Here is a 19,731-nt window from a genome sequence, read left to right as displayed (position 1 = left end):
AGCACAGATCTGGGCCCAAACCCCTTCATTTTATTCACAGGGAGGCTGAGTTGCCTGAAGAGGCTAACAAGGAAATTTACAACTGGCAGAATTAGAACTTGAACTTAGATTGTCTGGCTTAAGGCCAGTGAACTCTCAGCTAAGCTGATTACCTCTTGCTGCTTCTTTAGCAAGAAGACAACGAGAAGAACATTGGGTTTGGAACCAGGAGAACTGGCTTTGGATCCTGGCTTTGTAATTTACTAGTTTTATAAACCTGAGGACAATTTTTACTCTATCTGCTCAGCCTGAAAACCATGACCTCCCTTTTCTCTACAAACTTCCTCTGCAGTTTGGCTCCACATTACCGCACCCTTTGTCCATAGCAAATGAGTTCTATTATTTTATTATTCTTTGGGAAAAGCTGGATCCTTATTCCAGAAAAGTCCATTCCTGTGTAAAATGCAGGTGTTGGTTTAATTAGAACCAGTTGATAGAATCAGGTTGCCCATAGTAACATCTGTAGCACTTCCTTCTGGATCTTGATTTAATTTTTTTTTTTTTTTTTAGAGTAATAGTACTATGGATGCCATGGCCTTAAATGTGGATTTGCAGAATCATAAGTAAATTCTGCTATCTATTGGCTCAATGCTGGTCTTTTATCTCCTTCAAAAGTCATTCTTTGAGGCTGGGGGTGGTGGCTGACGCCTGTAATCCCAGCACTTTGGGAGGCCGAGGCAGGTGGATCACATGAGGCCAAGAGTTCGAGACCAGCTGGCTAACATGGCAAAACCCCATCTCTACTAAAAATACCAAAAAAATAAAAAATGAAAAAATAAAAAAATTAGCCAGGCATGGTGGGGCCTGTCTGTAGTCCCATCTACTTGGGAGGCTGAGACAGGAGAATAGCTTGAACCTGGGAGGCAGAAGTTGCAGTGATCCAAAATTGCACCACTGCACTCCAGCCTGGGTGACAGAGTGAGACTCTGTAAACAAACAAACAAAAAAGTCATTCTTTGAGATGTCTTTCTCATGCACGGGGATTCTTCTCTGATTTGGCCCTGAATAATTTTTCAGCCTTATCTTTCCCATTGCCAAATTCATACATATTGAAACACTTGTCATTCCCCAGATACTCCAAGCTCTCCCTGCCTTGCCTTCAAACATAATATTGTTCCCTTTCCCTGGAATGCCCTCTCCTGTTGGGCTTCCTGCCATCGTCCTTCAGGCCTGAGTTCTAATGTCTCGGTTCCTCTGAGTGGCCTCTCTTGACCCTGCTGGCTGGCTCTCCTCATCTGTGTGCTCATAGATTACAATCTGCTGGTGTTCTCTTGGGGTTGTCAGTTGTCTTATCTGGCTCCTCCACTGTGAGCTCTTTGAGGACAGAAATGTGCACTATTTGTGTCAATACTCCCTCTAGGACTTACAAGAATGCATAGTGTAACATGAACAATCCATAAATATTTGCTGAATGAATAAAGAATGAGTTAATTCTTTCTGACAAGGGAGGAAAAATATTATAAAGATATTATTAGACAGTGGTGGTCAAAACTGGTTTAACCTCTGTTCATTAGAAGTCAAACTGTGGTCTTTAATAAGTGACTGCTGAGATTCAGTAGCTTTAAAATGGATTTCAGTAAGGTGCCTTTGACTGTGAATTTCTAGTTCTTTTGGAATTTACAATCTCCCTGTCTCCTTTTGTTTCTGAAACGGTTTTGAACCAAAGGTAATCTCAAATTCAACCTGGTTGGGTTAACCTACTAGTAATAAACCTACCATTTACTTGTTTTCTTGCTTGTATTTGAACTTATGGCAACGTTACATTTTCTAAGATTTGGAAAAGATATTCCAGAACCTGATGAAGTATAGTTGCTACCACCCTTATTTTAAAAATGTAAATTTAGAAGATATTTGCTCTTTCTTCTCACTTAGAAATGTTCCCATATCAAGTTTCATTAAATAGAGAAAGACATTAAAACTGTAGGGTTTTTCAGTCCTTAAGACTTTAAAAAATGGGTCTTACATGTTAAAAATTAATACTTCTTTGCCGTCATTTCTGGACCAAACCACGTATCACCACCAAGATTGCTGGTCAGGAAGAGTTTGCAAAGGGAGTTTATATAATGAGGTTTCATTGAGCTAACTGCTTCCCCAAAATAGCATCCTTCATTTGGAAGAGCTTGAAGTTCAGATAGCTGTTCTTCCTTTGTTCATTTGTTTTCTAGTGAAGTGAAAGTTGCTGTCACAGATTTATTTTTATTGTGACAGTGGTGGGGGAGCAAAGAAATTTTATCTGCAGTCTTGTGAAAGGAAATTAAATCTTAGGACCCCAAACTCATTAAGCCAAAGGGAAAAGTCAGTCTGGGAACTGGGTCATACAAACCTGCCTCCCCCTTTTGGTTCCTGAATAAGATGGCTAGGAGATAAAAAGCTACACACCTCCCCCATATTGTGCCCTCAAGAAAATTCCTAGCGAGCTGCAAGATCTTTTAAGGTGTTTCTGTGAAGATTTCACCATGGCAATGTACATGGATAGCTTCTCTTTATAGGTGCAGTCACCCCCGGCCCACCAGACACAAATGCATATCTGATTGTTCCCCTGCCCCATTTCGTCTGTCTTGTCTTATGTCAAATGCAGATTCTCTGCATTTTCCCTCTGTCCTATTTGTCTATGTCATCTTATGTAAAAAAAAAAAAACACAAATTAATCGAGCCAGACAAAGGCATGAATGACTGTTTTTCCCTATACCCATCTTACATGAAAATTGTGTATTTCTCAATATCCTGCCATTTCCCCTTTAAATGTGGAGCCCTCAAAATCATCCTCAGAGAAAGTCATAGACCTGTCTTCCGGGTGTGCATCCTTAACTTTGGCAAATAAGCCTCCTAAAATGATTGAGACTTGTCTCATCATTTTTCTCGATTGACAATCTGTTTCCATTATTCAGATGTATCATTTCCCCTGTATCAACAGTGCCAACTGGGCTGGTTGGAGATATCATGAAATATACTCTAATTTCTTTCTTTTCTTTTCTTTTTTTTTCTTTTTTTTTTTTGAGACAGAGTCTCACTCTGTTGACCAGGCTGGAGTGCAGTTGTGTGATCTTGGCTCTCTGCAACCTCTGCCTCTGAGGTTCAAGTGATTCTCCTGCCTCAGCCTCCCAAGTAGCTGGGACTACAGGTGCATGCCACTGTGCCTGGCTAATTTTTGTATTTTTACTAGAGACGGGCTTTCACTATGTTGACCACGCTGGTCTCAAACTCTTGACCTCAGGTGATCCGCCCACCTCGGCCTCCAAAGTACTGGGATTACAGGTGTGAGCCACTGCACCTGGCCTCCAATTTCTAATATTGTGTTTGTGGCTGATGTTGACAGACAATGTCACAAGGTATGATCAAGTCATGTTAAACTATCTTTGTATTGGTCAGCTGTAGCTGCAGAACAACCTCAAGATCTCAATGGCATACCCCAGTAAACATGTATTTCTTGCTTATGAGTTTACAAGTCAGCTGAGAAAGCTTTGTCTCATGTTGAGGGTTGACTGTGGTGGCCCTGCTCCATATAGCTCTCTTCCTCTCCTGGTTCCAGCAGGTTGGCCAAGGCCTGTTCTATAATCTTGGTGGGTAAAAATGTGTTATCTTTCCTCCTGGCTAGGCAGAACCTGCTAGCCCTCCCTAATGACCTGTCCTTCCCTTGGTTCTTGCTGGTACTCTGCGAGCTCTGGGTTTCTGCGTTAGTGTCCACCTGGCCACTGGTGAAGGAGGCCACCCCAAGCCTCTGCTGTTGATTATTTCTCCCTTCAATGTGGCAGGCCCTATGATTCTTTCAATTTAACTGTCTCCTGAGTCTCCCCTGGGGACTATGGGAATGTCTCGGTTCTGCTTATGTTATTGGGAGCCACGAATAGCCTGAGCAAGCAAAATATTAGGGTGCTCATCAGGTGAACCATTGTCTTAGTTATGGTCCTTCGAAGAAACAGAACCAATAGGAGATATCTTTATCTCTACCCCTACTCTATCTATCTATCTATCTATCTATCTATCTATCTATCTATCTATCTATCTATCTATCTATCTATCTATCTATCTATCTGTCTGCCATCCCTTCACCCATCCATCCATCCGTCATCTATTTATCTATCTAAAAAGAGATTTGTTATGAGGAATTGACTCACATGATTGTGGAGGCTGAGAAGTCCCATTATCTGCTGTCTGCAAGTTGGATACCTGGGAAAGCCAATGGTATAATTAAGTCTGACGTCCAAAGGCCTGACAGCTAGGGAAACTGATGGTATAAATCCCAGCCCGAGGGCAGAAGAAGATGAGATGAGATGTCCTAGCTCAAGAAAAGGGGGTGGCAAATGTTGTTTCCTTTCTCTGACATTTGTTCTATTCAAGTCTTCAAAGAATTGGGTGAGGCTCACTCACACGAAGGAGGGTCATGTACTTTACTGAGTCCACCAGTTCAAATGCTAATCTCATCCAGAAACACTCTCCCAGACACAGCCAAAAATCATATTTCACCTGGGCACCCTGTGGCCCAGTCACGTTGACACATAAAATTCACCATCACAACCGTGTTGTGCTTCCAGATTTACTTTGATGTGTGCTATGGTTAAATGTTAACATCCCCTCCAAAATTCATGTTGAAACACAATCTACATTGTAGTGGTGCAAAGATTGCAAAGAGGTGGGATCTTCTGGGGTGGATTAATGCCCTTATAAATGAGCCTCCAGAGAGAGATCATCCCTTTTGCTCTTCCACCTTCTGATGTGTAAGACCCTCACCAGACAGTGAATGCTGTTGCCTTGATCTTGGACTTCTCAGCCTCTAGGACTGTAAGAAAATACATTTTTGTTCTCTATAAATTACCCAGTCTCAGATATTTTGTTACAGCAGCACAAATAGACTAAGACAATGTGTCTGCACCATAAGCTAATGCAGGACAATGTGTGTGTGGGGGGGCACTTTTTAGGATTCATAATGAGGAAAACGGGAAACCCTTCTCCCTCCCTGCCTCACAGCATCTCTTTTGGTGTCCCCAACCGGCACACCTAGATGAGCCCTCCCTTGGTTGGGGAGGACCACCATTCCCCCTCTGCCTCAGAGAAAGGTGCTTGGCAACCATGGTCATCATCCATTCTAGGGAAAGGCAACTGGAAACTCCACTTAGGCCTCAATTATACTCCTTTTCTAGTTCAGTTTACCCAGACAGCCTTGTCTTAGTGACATTATTGGGCATTTTCCAACCCATTCATAAATATGGTACTTTGACTATTGGTTCTCTATGGTTTAGATTGAATTATATGAATGCCAACATTCAACATCACTTCTTTTTCACATCAGATGGGTAATGTGCCAACATCGTAACAAGATCTGAGGGAGGCACATCTCACATATGAGCCTGAAAACCCAGTCATCACACTTAGGAGCTACAGGAGGATCTTGACATCATTTTGACTGAAGCATAACAGCATTTCCAGATGGCTCAATCCATATGCTAACTGGTAGAATTCCTAAAGAGAGGGAGGATGAGTCGATGAGTCTGAACCTGCTTCCCTCCCCTTCTCTGCACTGCACTTCACATTCTGAAGGTCTCAGAAAGCACAAGTTCTGGAGGAAAGTGGACCAAGAAAGAGGTTGTCAGAATTGCTGCCATGAGCTGGGCAGTGGCTGTGGAGGGTTTACGCACTGACCAGGGTGCCCAGGCACTGTAAGGCTTCTTCCCGCACTGGGATCTGTGATTCTGAGAGTCTGCTTTCTGCTCTGTGGCATCCAGAAGGGAAAAAAGTTGCAGCTCCAGTTTCACCTGGAGGTTTGACTCCTGCCCCAGGAGGAGTGATGCACTCATGCTTTCCACATTGAAGAAGGCTGCAGACTGTGCTGTGAAATGCATCTGTGTGTGTGTGTGTGTGTGTGTGTGTGCAGACGTGCATGCAGGTGTGTGTGCAGGTGTGTGTGGGTCGGAGGGGTGTGGACAGAGGTGGTGGGCAGGCCTGATGGGAGGGGCTGGAAAAGCAAAAGCCAAATACCTCAGTCCTTAATGGCTGGTCGGTTCGCTCAGGCTTTTGAGGACACGCCGGCCCCGGTGCAGACCCAATTTCAAAGATAGCTCAGGCCAGTCAAGGAGGGAAGGTAGGTCAGGGCACATCTGTATCCCCAAAAGGAGCTGAAATTGTTCTTTTCTCTGCACAAGGATGACGCAGACAGAGAAGCAGAGCAGACACAGCCATTTTCGTAGTACTTTCTCAAATCGTTTTCAGATCTGGGAATTGCAGTTTCTAAAAGTAGTAGTGCCGTGGCTAGCTGCCATCTGATAGAGCCATGGAGGTGTTTTTAGACAGTCTTGAAATGTGTGGCTTTGCAGCTCCCCATGTGACAGCAGGCAGTACAATTCAATTTGGACCAGTTGGGGGAAGGCCAGTTAGACTTTGTGGGAATTCTGAATAGTAGACTATCTTAAAAGAAGTGGCATTATGTTATATTTTATTTTTCAGACGTGTATCTAGGGATTCAAGCTGTTTATGGAGTCGCTATGAGTAGATGGCCTGCTGTCCCTTCTCCCGACCCATCTCAGCCACCCTGCTACTCAAACTGCCTGCTCTCACGCAGGGGGCTGGCTATGCTGACCTTCACCCTTCTCCCCATGCTCTGTTCCCCAGGAAACCAACCTCTGTAGACAGCAGCTACCTGGATTTCTGGCTTCTAGTGGAAGATGGCAGGGTTGGGGGAGGTGAGGGGAGGGAGGGAGCAGAGAGTCATCAGTATTGCTTTCTTGCCCCTCCCTGAAGGGTAGGGTTGGCAGTGGCTGCCTCCTCTTCTGAAGTCCCCAGCTCCACTGATGGCCACCTGTGGATGCAGTTCTTAATGGGACTTGGAGAACCTGCCTAGCTCACTCCTTCAGGCCTAGAGGTGGTGGTAGATTCCTGCTGTTTCTACCCCAGGGCACTTCATCCCAGCCACTTTGCCCTGAGTCTGCTCAGAGCGTTGTACAGTTTCCTCATCCAACTCTCTTTGGAGCTACCATCTGTTTCCTGCTGAAACTCTGACCAGGGTCCCCAATGACTGCCTAATCCATGATTTATCTGGATATATTTCAGTGCTTATCTTCAGTATCTAACTGTGGACATCTCCCTGTTTATAAGTCCCTTCTCTCTGGGCTCGCCTGTCTTCCTTTCCCCTGCTTGCCACCCACCTCCTTCCAGTTCCTCCTGAGTCTTCCTGATGTCTCCTGGTCTGCCTCAACCTGTGCCTCTTGGCCCCTTTGCCTCTCATTCCTTATTCTCCCCTAGATGATCTTGACCACACCCATGGCTTTGACTGAGCAAAGGGAACTAACCCTCACTGAATGTGTCTATGATTGATTATTGGGGGCTTTATCCCATCATTCATTTGAATGTTGAATACTTAGTGTCTTCCATGTATCAGGACTGTTCTGGGGCTGGGGATATGTTATCTCTTTGACTCTTTACAACAAGATATGCACCATTGTCTCCGTCTTATAGATGAGGCTTCTGAGCTTCAGAGAAGTTAGATACTGTGCCCAAGGCCAGGCTGGGATTGAAGCCCACTTTCCTGCCTCCAAGCTTGGAGCTCCTCCTTCTGTATTGTATCACCAATGGAGCACTTCGTTTACAATGCTGAACTTGAGATGAACTTAGCAGAACTTTTATATATTCTAAAAACAGCCTCGTCTGACTGGCAGTTTGAACTGTAGTAGAACAACATTTTTTTTGCTAGCTCATTCATCAGAGACATGTGCCTGACTCTGACTTTGAGCCTCTGTTTGCTCCGTCATTCACTGTGATTCTAAAAATTACCCCTGGCTCCCCAAGTGCTCAATTTTAGACTCCTGGTCTCCTGACAATACAAGATTAATTTAAAACCAGAGCAGCAGGATTTCTTCCAGAGATTTCTTTTCATATCAGAAATTTGAAATAGGAATCATTGTTTGCATCTTCTTTCATTCTACAAAAAGAAGATGCAGATGAACCTTTTTCAGGATGTAGGGCCAGAGCTACCCTAAGCCGCAGCCTTGGAAGCTCCATCATCACGATTATTCAACTGTTGTGACCTCATTAAAAGAAACAAAGAAGGGATGCTTAGAGAATGGAGCCACCACCTGGATCAAGCTTGGGCTGTGAAATTCAATTACCTTAGTTTCAAAATCTAGCTGAGCGATCTTGGGCAAGTTACTTAATTTCTCTGAGTCTTGATTTTCTCAGCTGTAAGCAGGGAATGATAGAGGTGAGTAAACCAGGTATGCACACTCAGCAGTGCTTGGTGAGTTGGGTGCTAAAATCTTGGCCAGCTACTTTTGGTAGAGACCACAAATGTCACTTTGGTGAAGACTTGAGTTACTACTGGGGTTAAGTTGGAGAGGGAAATCACTTCATTGGCCTCCCACCTCATACGCTTTGGAAAGCAAAGTACTGGGGTGAACCTTCAACAGTTTGTATGAGGAGTTCTGTACCTTCTAAGAAAGAAGGGGCTAAGACTCTAACCTCTTGTCCCTAAGATTTGAAGCTCAGAACAGTCTTCAGGAAGGTTCAGGAGGATGCTGAGCAGGGTCAGGGTGAGGAGGGCCCTGAAATAAAACTACCAACAGGGTAGAAAGAAGTGGGCTCTGGAGGTTGTGGTGGTGGGTGCGTTTGGCCTTGAGTGAGTGAAGAGAGAAGAATCAGGTGGCCCTTGTCCCTTGAGAGGCAGTCCCTTTTTCTGCTTGTCCCTACCTAGCCTTCCTGAAGGCAGACTTTGGCCTTGGGGAAGTGGCTCATAGGAATTGCCTAAAAAAAGTCCTTGTATAGCTTAGAGTGAAATCTTTTTGATATGGACAGGAGACAGGGAAATACTGGGCAGAAAAGGGCAGTTCCCTGGCATAGTCCCCACCCCCAAGCCTGGAAACCTGTGGCACTAAATGGGAACAGGCATTCCTGTTTTTGCACCCAAATGTTGCATTTTTGGCCCATGACACGTCCCTATCCTGTACCCAGATAAACCCCAAACCCCAGGCTCCACAAGCAGATGAGCAGACAGACAGATGGACAGAAGAGCAGAGGAGCAGAAGAGTGGCGCGCCAGAGAAGGAGAGAAGAGGAGGAACATCTGAATGTCGAGAGGATTTTGGCTTGGGACGGTCAGTGAGGAGATTGGCCATGGGACAGCTGAACTCCAGGGGAAGATCATCTTCCCACTCCATCCCCTTTCCAGCCCTCATCCATCCCACTGAGTGCCACCTCCGTCACCCAATAAAATCCTTGCATTCACCATCCTTCGAGTTCATGTGTGACCTGATTCTTCCTGGACACCAGACAAGAACCTGGGTACGTGTGTGGATACCTGGGTACCAAGTGGACACTGAGCTGGTTAACACTTAAGCTATCTGCAGATGGCAGAGCTAAAAGAGCACTGTAGCATGTCCTCTGGGGCTTCAAGAGTCACAGACACACATCCCTAGATGCCACTGTGGGGTTGGAACTCAAAAGTGCTCATCTTGGCTCCAAGCTGCCCACTTGCATGCTCCCCCTCCTGTAAGGAGTTTGAGCAGTGGTGGAGGCAGAACAGACAAGCCACACTCCTGTGGTACATCCTGCAAGGGCGTCAGGGAACTCTCCCATTTCATTTTGACTGAGTTTTGGTGTAAGGAGACTGAAGCAGGCAGGACAGCCTGAAAATCTCCTCCTGCCATGGGTGAGTGAACAGATTCGTCCTGGATATAAGGGAATCAGACGGGCAGGGGCTGGACCTTCTGCTGGTCAGCATAATTGGGCTCATGGCATCATAGCGTGGGAAAGTACCAGACTTTCAGTTACCAGTCACATATATAAAGCATTAAGCACAGTGCTTGGCACATAGTAGCCTATCAGGAAATGGTAGGCAGCTATGAGTAATGTTATGTTATTAAATGTCAACAAAAAGAGTCAAACTCTGTAAAATATTTGAAGAGATATATTCTGAACCAAATATGAGTGACCAATGGCCTGTGACACAGCCCTCAGGAGATCCTGAGAACATGTGCCCAAGGAGGCTGGGCTACAATTCACTTTTATGTATTTTGGGGAGACATAAGGCATCAATCAATACATGTAAGATGTATATTGGTTCATCTAGAAAGGTGGGACAACTGGAAGTGGGAAGGGTCGAGGCTTCCAGATTTTAGGCAGATTCAAAGATTTTCTGATTGGCAATTGGTTGAAGGAGTTATTATCTAAAGACCCAGAATCAACAGAAAGAAATACCTGGGTTATGATAAGGGTTTGTGGAGACTGAGGTTTTATCACCCAGATGAAGCCTCCAGGTAGAGCAGGCTTCAGAGAGAATAGAGTGTAAATGTTTCTTATCAGACTTAAAGGGTCTGTTCTGTTAGTAATCCCAAAAGGGAGGGTATCATGAGGTGTGTCCAACTTCCCCTTCCCATCATGGCCTGAACTAGTTTTCCAGGTTAATTTTGGAATGACCTTGGCCGAGAGGAGGGGTCCATTCAGATGGTTGGGGGGTTTAGAATTTTATTTTTGGTTTACATAAGAGAGATCTTGATGAGAAGAATGAACCACTCAGCTGAGGGAATAGGGGAGCAGGATGAGACACTGTTACACCCCATCGCCTTTGCCAGGTGTCAAGCCCCAGTGGCCGGCACCTTGGGCAGAGTGGGAATGGTCTGTGGGAGGAAGCCCAGAATTGTTCCTATACTTTTGCCTATAGGAGGTGTCACCCCCCGTTTTGTTGCCCAGAAGCACAGTTGAGAGAGGCTAAGCATTGCCCAAGTCCTCAAAGTGTGAGCTTTAGAGCCTTCGAATCTTGGAAGGATCCCAGAAGTCATCCACCTGCGGTTGCCAAACATTTTAAAGCAGTAAAGTCCCCTTCACTTTTTTCTTCAATAAAGTTTAGATGATATCCTGATGTATAAAACAAAGTCACATTTTTCTAATAAGGTATATTTGCAAGTGGAAATGTATTTTGTTGACTTGTGTTAGCATCAGTCAGTGAGAACAGTAAAACTATTTTGAAAAATCCAAAAACTCATAATCGAAACTATGGAAGCTGGTTTCAATCTCCCATCAGATCTGGCAGGCATAAAATTCAAATCAAAGTGCAAATGGAATCCAAGAAGGCCCCCGAAGACACTCAGCGTTCCGTAAATCTAGCTCATTGTATTAGTCATGGTTGCAGCAGGAAACAGTTTGCATTCTCAAGCTCAGGGACTTTAAGGAGGGTCTAAACTTACTAAGCCATCCACGAAGGCAGGAATAGGGAACCACACAGGATGGTATAATAACCCAGGGCTAGTTGTTACCCTCCTGGGCTAAGGGCCCTGGCAAGGGACCCATTACCAGAAGCTGAAAGGGGAGGACTGGGTAGACAGGGCTGCTTCGAGAGAGCAAGGAACTTCAGGAGAGGGACATTGCTACTCCCAGGAGATCCTGCAGGAAAAGAGCAGGGGGCAGATGAATACCCCACCCTCACTCTTGGGATTCCCTCCTTATCTCTTCCTGGGACTCCCCGATGGCAGACTGGAAGCCAGAGGGCAAAAGAGCCCTGTGATGTCATTCCTACAGGTCAGCCTCTGAGGACAGAAAATAGGTTGCGAAAGATGGAGAGTGAAGCTAGAGGAGCCAGGGCACTGCTCCACCCTGCAAATACACCCCTTCCCCTGTTTTAAAGAGAGCAAGAATGAAGGCTCAGAGAGTTCAGATGACTTTCCCAGAGTGACAAGTTTAGAAGCAATGGTAGGAAGCCAAGTGCTCTGATCTCAGCTCAGCCCTCTTTCCACTGTGCTTTTTCATCACCGTGAGCTGAGGACTACTGTAGATATGGAAATGGTAATGTCATCCCTTGCACTTTTGGATCAGAGTTAAGGGGGTAGGCTTAGCCTAGTCCAGTAATTTCCTTTATTAGGGTCAACTATGGTCCACCGTTGCTGTGTAGCCCAGTGACTTTGCAAGTCTAAAGAGAAAGCATAGCTATTTAGGGGACTAACACATCAAGAAGCTCTTTGGCTTTCTGTCCCACACTCGCAGGTCAAACACTTTCTCAGAAAGGGCAGGAAGAATGTCAGCTAAATGTAAGGGATTGTATGGATCATGGGTGCTAATTCTGACCTAGAAATATCCAAGAGGATCCATGTCTGTAAAGGCTGAACAGCTGCAGAGAATTCCTGGATTGCTGGTGACATTTGTGCTGTATTCAACATGCTCCCCAAAGATTCTGCCCTTTGCCTGCTTCTTACAGAACTTTGGCTTAAAAGGATCTCTTCTAAAAGGACACTCCTATTAAGGTGGTGGATCATAACTGGTACCTAATGCTCTTGCTATGGTTTGGGGAAATTAGTGGCAAGGATCCTTGCCTCCCTGAACTCAAAGTCATTTGCAGTTTGAAGCAGCTTTTGGATGGCTTGTGTGAGAGTCATATGACTCCTTGAACTTGGAAACAGCAGACATGCAAGTTTTGTGGTGAGGAGAAGCTGTATACTTATGGATGGTTTAGGACATAAGAGCCAACTCACAAAGAAAACACATGAGCTAGAGTCTTTGTAAGACCTAAGCATCCTGGGTGTTCTTTTGCCACAGGTAACCACCACGTGGCTACTTCCCAACAGCTCCCTCTAACTTTGCGAGGATGCATTCTCATCTAGCCGGCCAGTGGTGTACCCCTTCTCCATGGTTGGTGCCTCCCTGTATCGCTGGTTGCCTCCTTGAGCGCATCGATGTCCTGCCTGCCTTTTCAAAAGCTATTTACCTAGTCATGGTTGACATAAACTCCGTGCATTTTTCTTTCAAAAACTGTGAGGAGGACACTTGGGTAACCTTGGTATCCCAGGCAACTATGGGGTCATTCTGACCTGTTCTCCTTCTCCTCTCTTCTAGAGCAGGAGCTCAGTTTCCTTTTCCTAGTTTTTCAGATGAAATAGCACCAATCTGTAGCTTGGGCAAGGCTGGTTCTCTCTTGTTCAGTTCTGCAGTCAGTAGGGTCAATACCATTCACTTATAGTGCGTGGTTCTAATAGGACTATGCCCTCCAGGGGCCTTGTTTTAACCTAGAAAATGATGTGACTTCCCTATTGTCTAGGATCAGTATGTAGTACTACAGTCAACCATTTACACTTAAGTGGACTTGACCACCAAACTATTCTCTATAGAAAACTTTTTTTTTTTTTTTTTTTTTTTTGAGATATAGTCTCACTTTGTTGCCCAGGCTGGAGTGCAGTGATGTGATCTCGGCTCACTGCAACCTCTTCCTCAGGTGATCTGCCCGCCTTGGCCTCCCAAGGTACTGGGATTACAGGCGTGAGCCATCGCACCTGGCCAATGTTTTGGTTTTGAAAGACCTCCTTACATATAGGCATCACTTAAAAGTTATTCCCACAGGATGACCATCGCAGTACAGCATCATTGCAACGCTTCAGTCCCACCCAAGATCTAGCCTATAATAAATTCGCACAGGGCAATGTTAAAACAGAAGGCCAAGCAGTGTCTCATAGTCTCAGCAGGAATATCAGGTAGGAGTGTCAGAGTGTTGCGCATGTCACTATAGCTGAAGTAGGCAATTTGGTCTTGTTTACATATGCCAGGGAAGGCAAAGGGTGGCCAAGTCTGGGTCTTTGCTGTAAAATATACATACATCCTTTCACTTGATTTAAAAATCATGAAAAAACTTTTTTTTTTTTGAGACAGAGTCTTCCTCTGTTGCCCAGGCTGGAGTGCAGTGGCACGATCTTGGCTCACTGCAATCTCTGCCTCTCGGGTTCAAGTGATTCTCATGCCTCAGCCTCCCGAGTAGGTGGGACCATAGGTGCACGCCACCATGCCCAGCTAATTTTTGTATTTTTAGTAGAGACAGGGTTTCACCATGTTGGCCAGGATGTTCTTGATCTCTTGACCTCATGATCTGCCCGCCTCGGCCTCCCAAAGTGCTGGGATTACAGGCATGAGCCACTGTGTCTGGCCAAAACTCTTAATAATACAGTTTATACTGAGTACTTCTCATTGACTCATTAATCACTCTTCCTTGCTATCTGCAACACCTAAAACCTTATTTAATTCTGATGAACAAATATACATAGCACTCTATACTATAATTACATCTGTATTTTAAATATTTTAATTCTTTTTTTTGGCTAAGACCTTTTAGTGAATGTCTTATTTTCACTTAAAGTATGCACTTTCTTTCCCAGCTTTTCCAAATTAGCAAATGTTAAATAGTGCATTGTTAATAGAAGGTTTGGCCTATCTATTCAGCTGTGCTATAATTTTGTGAACAGGGCTAGGATTTAGGAATAGATTTTTAATTGTTTGGTATACAGTAATAGTTAAGTAATAATTTTTCCACAAAAGGCAGATTTCCTGGCTAATGAGCGACTTTTCTAACCTAGCTTACTTTGAAAAAATACACATTTATTTTAGAAGAGTTTTACATTTACAGAAAAATTACAAATATAGTACAGAGTTCCTATATATCCTACTCCAAGCTTCCTCCATAATTAACATCTTACATTCGTATGGCACATCTGTCGCAATTAGCGAAGCAATATCTATATATCGTTATTAACTAAAATTCATACTTTATTCGTATTTCCTTCATCTTTACCTAATGTTCTTTTTCTGTTCCACAGTCTCACCCAGAATACCATATTACTTTTAGTCATCATATCCTCTTAGGCTCTTCTTGGCTGTGACAGTTTCTCAGATTTTCCTTTTGAAATGGCCTCATTGTCTGGAGTAGCACCCGAGGTTCATCGTCTCATGTCCATGGAGAAGGAGGGCACCGACACACAAAGAGTGAGGTTGAGAGCAGAGGTTTAATAAGCGAAAGAAAGCGCTCTCTGCTGCTGAGTGGGGTCCTGGAAAATGGGTTGCTGGATCTGTGGTGAAATGCAGGGGGTTTTATAGATGAGCCGGTAAGGAGGAAGACTGGTTAGACCAGGTGTGCCATCTGCATAGGACGTGAATATCTGGTAGCCTCCACTCTAATCTTTTATTACGCAGGTAGGTTCTCTGCCTGAGCTGCGCCATTTTTTTTTTTTTATTACTGTATACATGGTAACAAACAAATGGAAGATGGAGCCTCCATGTTGGACCCTCCTGGCTCCCAGGTAGCTGTTTTCTACTGGCACAGCTGCTGGCATTCTCCTGTGAATGCTGGCATCCAGCTTGCTTATTTATGTTTGCCGCTCGATTTTTCAGGCTGCTGTTTGTTACGAAAAAAATAATTTCTTGGGCTGCTTTTTGTTAGAAGGGAAGCTCTGCCGAGGACTCTTTTGCCTTACTATCTGCCTAAATAATTTCTTTCTACCTCCTGTATCACTTGTTTTTGTTGATCTTGACAATTTTGAGAAGCACTGGTCAGGTATTTTGTAGAATTGGGATTCTGGGCAGAATGTGTACGTGTATTATTGGAATTCTGCACGGGAGACTTGTCTCTTCTTCCCATTTATTTATTTATTCAGTCACTTATTTATACCATTATAGACTTGTGGATACTTATTTTGTGTTTTGTGTTATAATCTAATACTACTTAATATTGTTGCTCAAATCGTTCTATCTTTAGGCACAGAGAACTCTTTCACCTAGCTCCTGTATACCTTTGATACGTCCACATCCTTGTGGAGTTTTAACATTTTTCTGTACTTTTTTGAGCACTTTCTTGATTTCAGGCACTATAAGATGCTCCAGTTGAGACAGCCAAGTATAAAGGAGACCCCGGAGAATCTCCAACTGGCCTGAGCACTGGAAGAATGGGGTGGAGCCAGGGAAGTTTGCTCTGTTTGCAGCGGGGAGGAGCCTGGCCCCTCCTGTTCCTATGTGGTAACCTGGGATTCAGTGGGTGAGGTGGAGAGTCAGCCTGTTAGCAGGACTTCATCTCACTTTGCTGTGTTGTTCTAACTTTTTCCTTGTCACCCAATAAATTACATTCTCCCTCACCCTTCAAAGTGTCTGCGAGCCTATTCTTTCCTGATCTTGTGACAAGAACCCGGTTTTTCGTCCAACACAGTCCTATCTTGTATATTTCCTGCTCTAGTCTGAGATTCAGCCATTTCTGCAAGGACCCTTGGTTCCTTTTATTGGAGAATGGCATTAGAGACAAAAGATCTGGGTATTAGGTGTGCTTGTGGCTGCAGGTGTGTCATTACTTCTTGGCTGTCTTAGCTGACGGAGCAAAGAGATATGTGAAAGGAAAATAAATCTTGGGACTCCCAGATCACTAAGCCAAAGGAAAAAGTCAAGCGGGGAACTGCGTCAGGCAAACCTGCCTCCTGTTTTATTCTGTTGAATTTCACCCTGGCAATGTAAGTTGATAGCTCATCTTTACAAGCATGGGACAAAGGACAGAGCTCAAAGTCATCCCTCTGCTCACCAAATGCCTATCTGATTGCTTCTTCGGCCCTATTGTTTATTTTGCCATAGGTAAAAATGCAGATTCACAGAGCCAGATCTCTACCTTGCCCCCGACCTGTAAATTTTGTATTTGGTGAAAGGCTGATCAAAAGCTCAAAAGAATGCAACCCTTTGTCTCCTATATACCTACACCTTTAAAAATTTCTTCCTCTTTCTCCACTATCTGCCCTTTTCCCTTTAAATATTACAGCCTTCAAAATTATCTTTGGAGAAAATCACAGACCCAGTCTCCCGGATGCGTGTCCTTATCCGTGGCAAAATAAACTTCTAAACTGATTGAGACATGTCTCAGATATTTTTTGGTTTACAGATATATATGTGTATATACACGCCATGTATTTATAGACATTCAAACTGCCATTGCAAAATTCTGAGAAAATTATGACAAGTGTAAGAGATTTGACCTAACCAACTCCATCTTGCTTCTAACCTCCGAGCTGCCCTTGTTCATTCCCGGGCATAGGCTGAACTAACTTTGGGAGGAACTTTAGTTTATAGTTTAAGTTTGAAACAAAGACAGTAACAGCCCTTTTCAGAACAAACCCGCTTCCTACCTGAGGACTAGACTGGCTTTGTAGGACTAACAAATTAGCCACAAGATTAGAAATTATGCTTTAGGAGTCATGTAGCTAGAGGCTAAGACATTCTGACCCTCCCCAAATTGCTCCTGGGGATAACATCACTATTCTAAAACCTAAGATCAGTGCTTGAGATATTTTGCAGACCCTGCACTTGACGGATAGGCTGACGCCACCCAGATGGATAAACTGACTCATCCGGTCTTGTGGCCCCCACTCAGGAACTGACTCAGTGAGAGAGGACGGCTTCGACCCAACCAATCAGCAGTCCCAACGCACTGCCCCCTACCCACCAAATTGTCCTTAAAAACCCCCGTCTCTGAGTTTTTTGGGAGACTGATTTGCGTTACAATAAAACTCCAGTCTCCTGTACAGCCAGCACTGCATGAATTAAACTCTTTCTATATTTCAATTCTCCTGTCTTGATAAATTGGCTCTGTCTAGGCAGTGGGCAAGGAGAACCCATCAGGCGGTTACAAATTTAGAAATATTTCTATATATAATAATCTCTACCTATATTAAGCTAATTATGAGTTCATACTGATGTCTTTAGCTCTAACCCATTACCACATGAATCATTCTGGCCACGTCCCCTTGCTTATCTGTAAACTGCTGCTTCAATAGTGAGAATTCTGGCTTCCACCATCTGCCATCCATTTCTTTCTCTTTTTTAGAGAGAGGGTCCTTCTCTGTTGTCCAGGCTGAAGTGCAGTGGTGTGATTATAGTTCACTGTAACCTCCAACTCCTGGGCTCAAACAATCCTCCTGCCTCAGCCTCTTGAGTAGCTAGGTCTACAGGTGTGTGCCACCATGTCTGGCTAGGTTTAAAATGTTTTGCAGAGACGAAATCTCATTATGTTGCCCAGGCTGGTCTTGAACTCCTGGCCTCAAGCAATTATCCCAACTCGGCCTCCCAAAGCTCTGGGCTTATAGATGTGAGCCACTGTGTCTGGCCTGTCATCCATTTTCTTCATTGTTCAATTCCAGAATACAGGTATAGTGGTTTCACAATTGTTTACCTGTACCCCCATGTAAATCTACATTATCAACCAAAGTACAGTCTTATATACAGTTCCATTTGCCTTTAATCTCATAGACTGGTCATTTCCAAAGTTACTTAGGTCAGTACCTGATATGGTTTGGATCTATGTCCCCATGTCACTCTCATGTTAAATTGTAATCCCCAATGTTGGAGGTGAGGCTTGGTGGGAGGTGATTGAAACATGGGGGCGGGTTCTCATGCATGGTTTAATACCATCCTCTTTGGTGCTGTTTTCATGATAGTGAGTGAGTTCTTGGGAGATCTGGTTGCTTAAAAGTATATGGCACTTTCCCCCAAACTTTGTCCTGTGCCAGCCATGTGAAGTGTCTTGCTTCCCCTTTGCCTTCCACCATGACTGTAAGTTCTCTGAGGCCGCCCCAGAAGCAGAAGCTGCTATGCTTCCTGAGCAGCCTGCAGAACCATTAGCCAATTAAACCTCTTTTCTTCATAAATTACCCAGTCTTGGGTATTTCTTTGTAGCAGTGTGAGAATGAACTAATACACATCCTTTCCCTCTACCTCTTCAGTTGTGTTGTTTCCTACATATGTAATAGAGTTACATTGGTTTGTTACATTGTGCATTCCATCCTGGGATTCCCCTATATGATTTTTTAAAAATTGCTTACATTAAGGTTAATTCCTTGTGTTGTAAAGTTCTATGTTGACAAATATATAGTGTTATGTATCCACCATTGCAGTATTATATAGAATAGTTTTACTGCACTAAAATACTCACTCCCACACTCTTCACCTATTCAACTTTTCTTTCTCCCCAGTCTGCGGGCAACCATACATTTGTTTACTGTCTTTATAGTTTTGCATTTTCCAGAATTTCATATAAGTGTAATCACATGGTATCCAGCCTTTTCAGGGTGCCATCTTTTACTTAGCAATATGTACTTAAGATTCATCTATTTCTTGGCACGTTTTGATAGTGCATTTCTTCTTAATCACTGAGTAGTATTCTGTTGCATGGATACCACAGTTTGTCTATTCATCTATTGAAGGACGGCTTGGTTGCTCCCAGTTTTTGGCAATTACAAATAAAGCTGCTATAAACATTCATGTGCAAGTTTTTGTGTGAACATAAACTTTCAAATTAGTTAGGTAAACACTTAAGGAGCTCAATGATGGATCAAATTTTAAGACTCTATTTAACTTTGTAAGGAGCTGCCAAACTGTCTTTCAAAGTGTCTGTACCATTTTGTGTTCCCATCAGAAATGAATGAGGGTTTCTGTTGCTCCATGTCTTCACCAGAAGTTGGTATTGCCAGTGTTTTAAATTTTAGCCCTTCTAATTGATGTATTATGCCTAGCTGGCCTTAACAAATTCTGGAATATATAATAGCTCTCTTAACTGATCTGCACTTAATGGTCTTGACTTCCACTCAAGGGACTCATAGATCAAACAATGTTCTTGACTCTTCCTTTAAAACACAGATGGCTGCTCCATGTGCTGTTCCCTTGTGAGATGATGCTGAGTTATCTCTGGTTTGCCGGTGCTGCTAAGCCCCCATCAGTAGAAATGATATGCTTACCAAGAATCAGTTTTGTTTTTGTATGTTTAGGCCAGACATATTTGTTATTGTAATTATGCAAGTGAAATATTAATGAACCTATAAAATATAAAGGTGAAATGAGAGATATTTTTAGCTGTAAAAATGTAATGGTCTTCATTTCATCTGGCTCTTTTCCACTTAATTCAGATGATTGTATGCTTTAGTTGCAAAAAGCTCTGGGT

General features: G+C 43.7%; 1 long non-coding RNA gene and 1 other non-coding gene across 2 annotated transcripts in view; one reads left to right on the top strand and one right to left on the bottom strand.

Moving 5' to 3' along the window:
• The window catches only part of LOC126940230 (uncharacterized), a 91,992-nt gene extending 82,751 nt beyond the window's left edge, over nt 1–9,241 (top strand). The window contains exon 3 of the long non-coding RNA XR_007720671.1: nt 8,974–9,241. This is a non-coding gene — a long non-coding RNA (uncharacterized LOC126940230). The remainder of the gene's footprint in view (nt 1–8,973) is intronic.
• Nucleotides 5,321–5,424, bottom strand: LOC126940904 (small nucleolar RNA U13). The gene has a single exon (XR_007720975.1). It is a non-coding gene; the product is annotated as a small nucleolar RNA U13 (small nucleolar RNA).
• Nucleotides 9,242–19,731: the final 10,490 nt, after the last annotated feature.

This window comes from Macaca thibetana, chromosome 17 (assembly GCF_024542745.1).
Source record: "Macaca thibetana thibetana isolate TM-01 chromosome 17, ASM2454274v1, whole genome shotgun sequence".
In the NCBI taxonomy this organism is placed as follows: Eukaryota; Metazoa; Chordata; class Mammalia; order Primates; family Cercopithecidae; genus Macaca; species Macaca thibetana.
The sequence above is the reverse complement of the archived record's forward strand: the minus strand, read 5'-3'. Positions and strand labels throughout refer to the sequence as shown.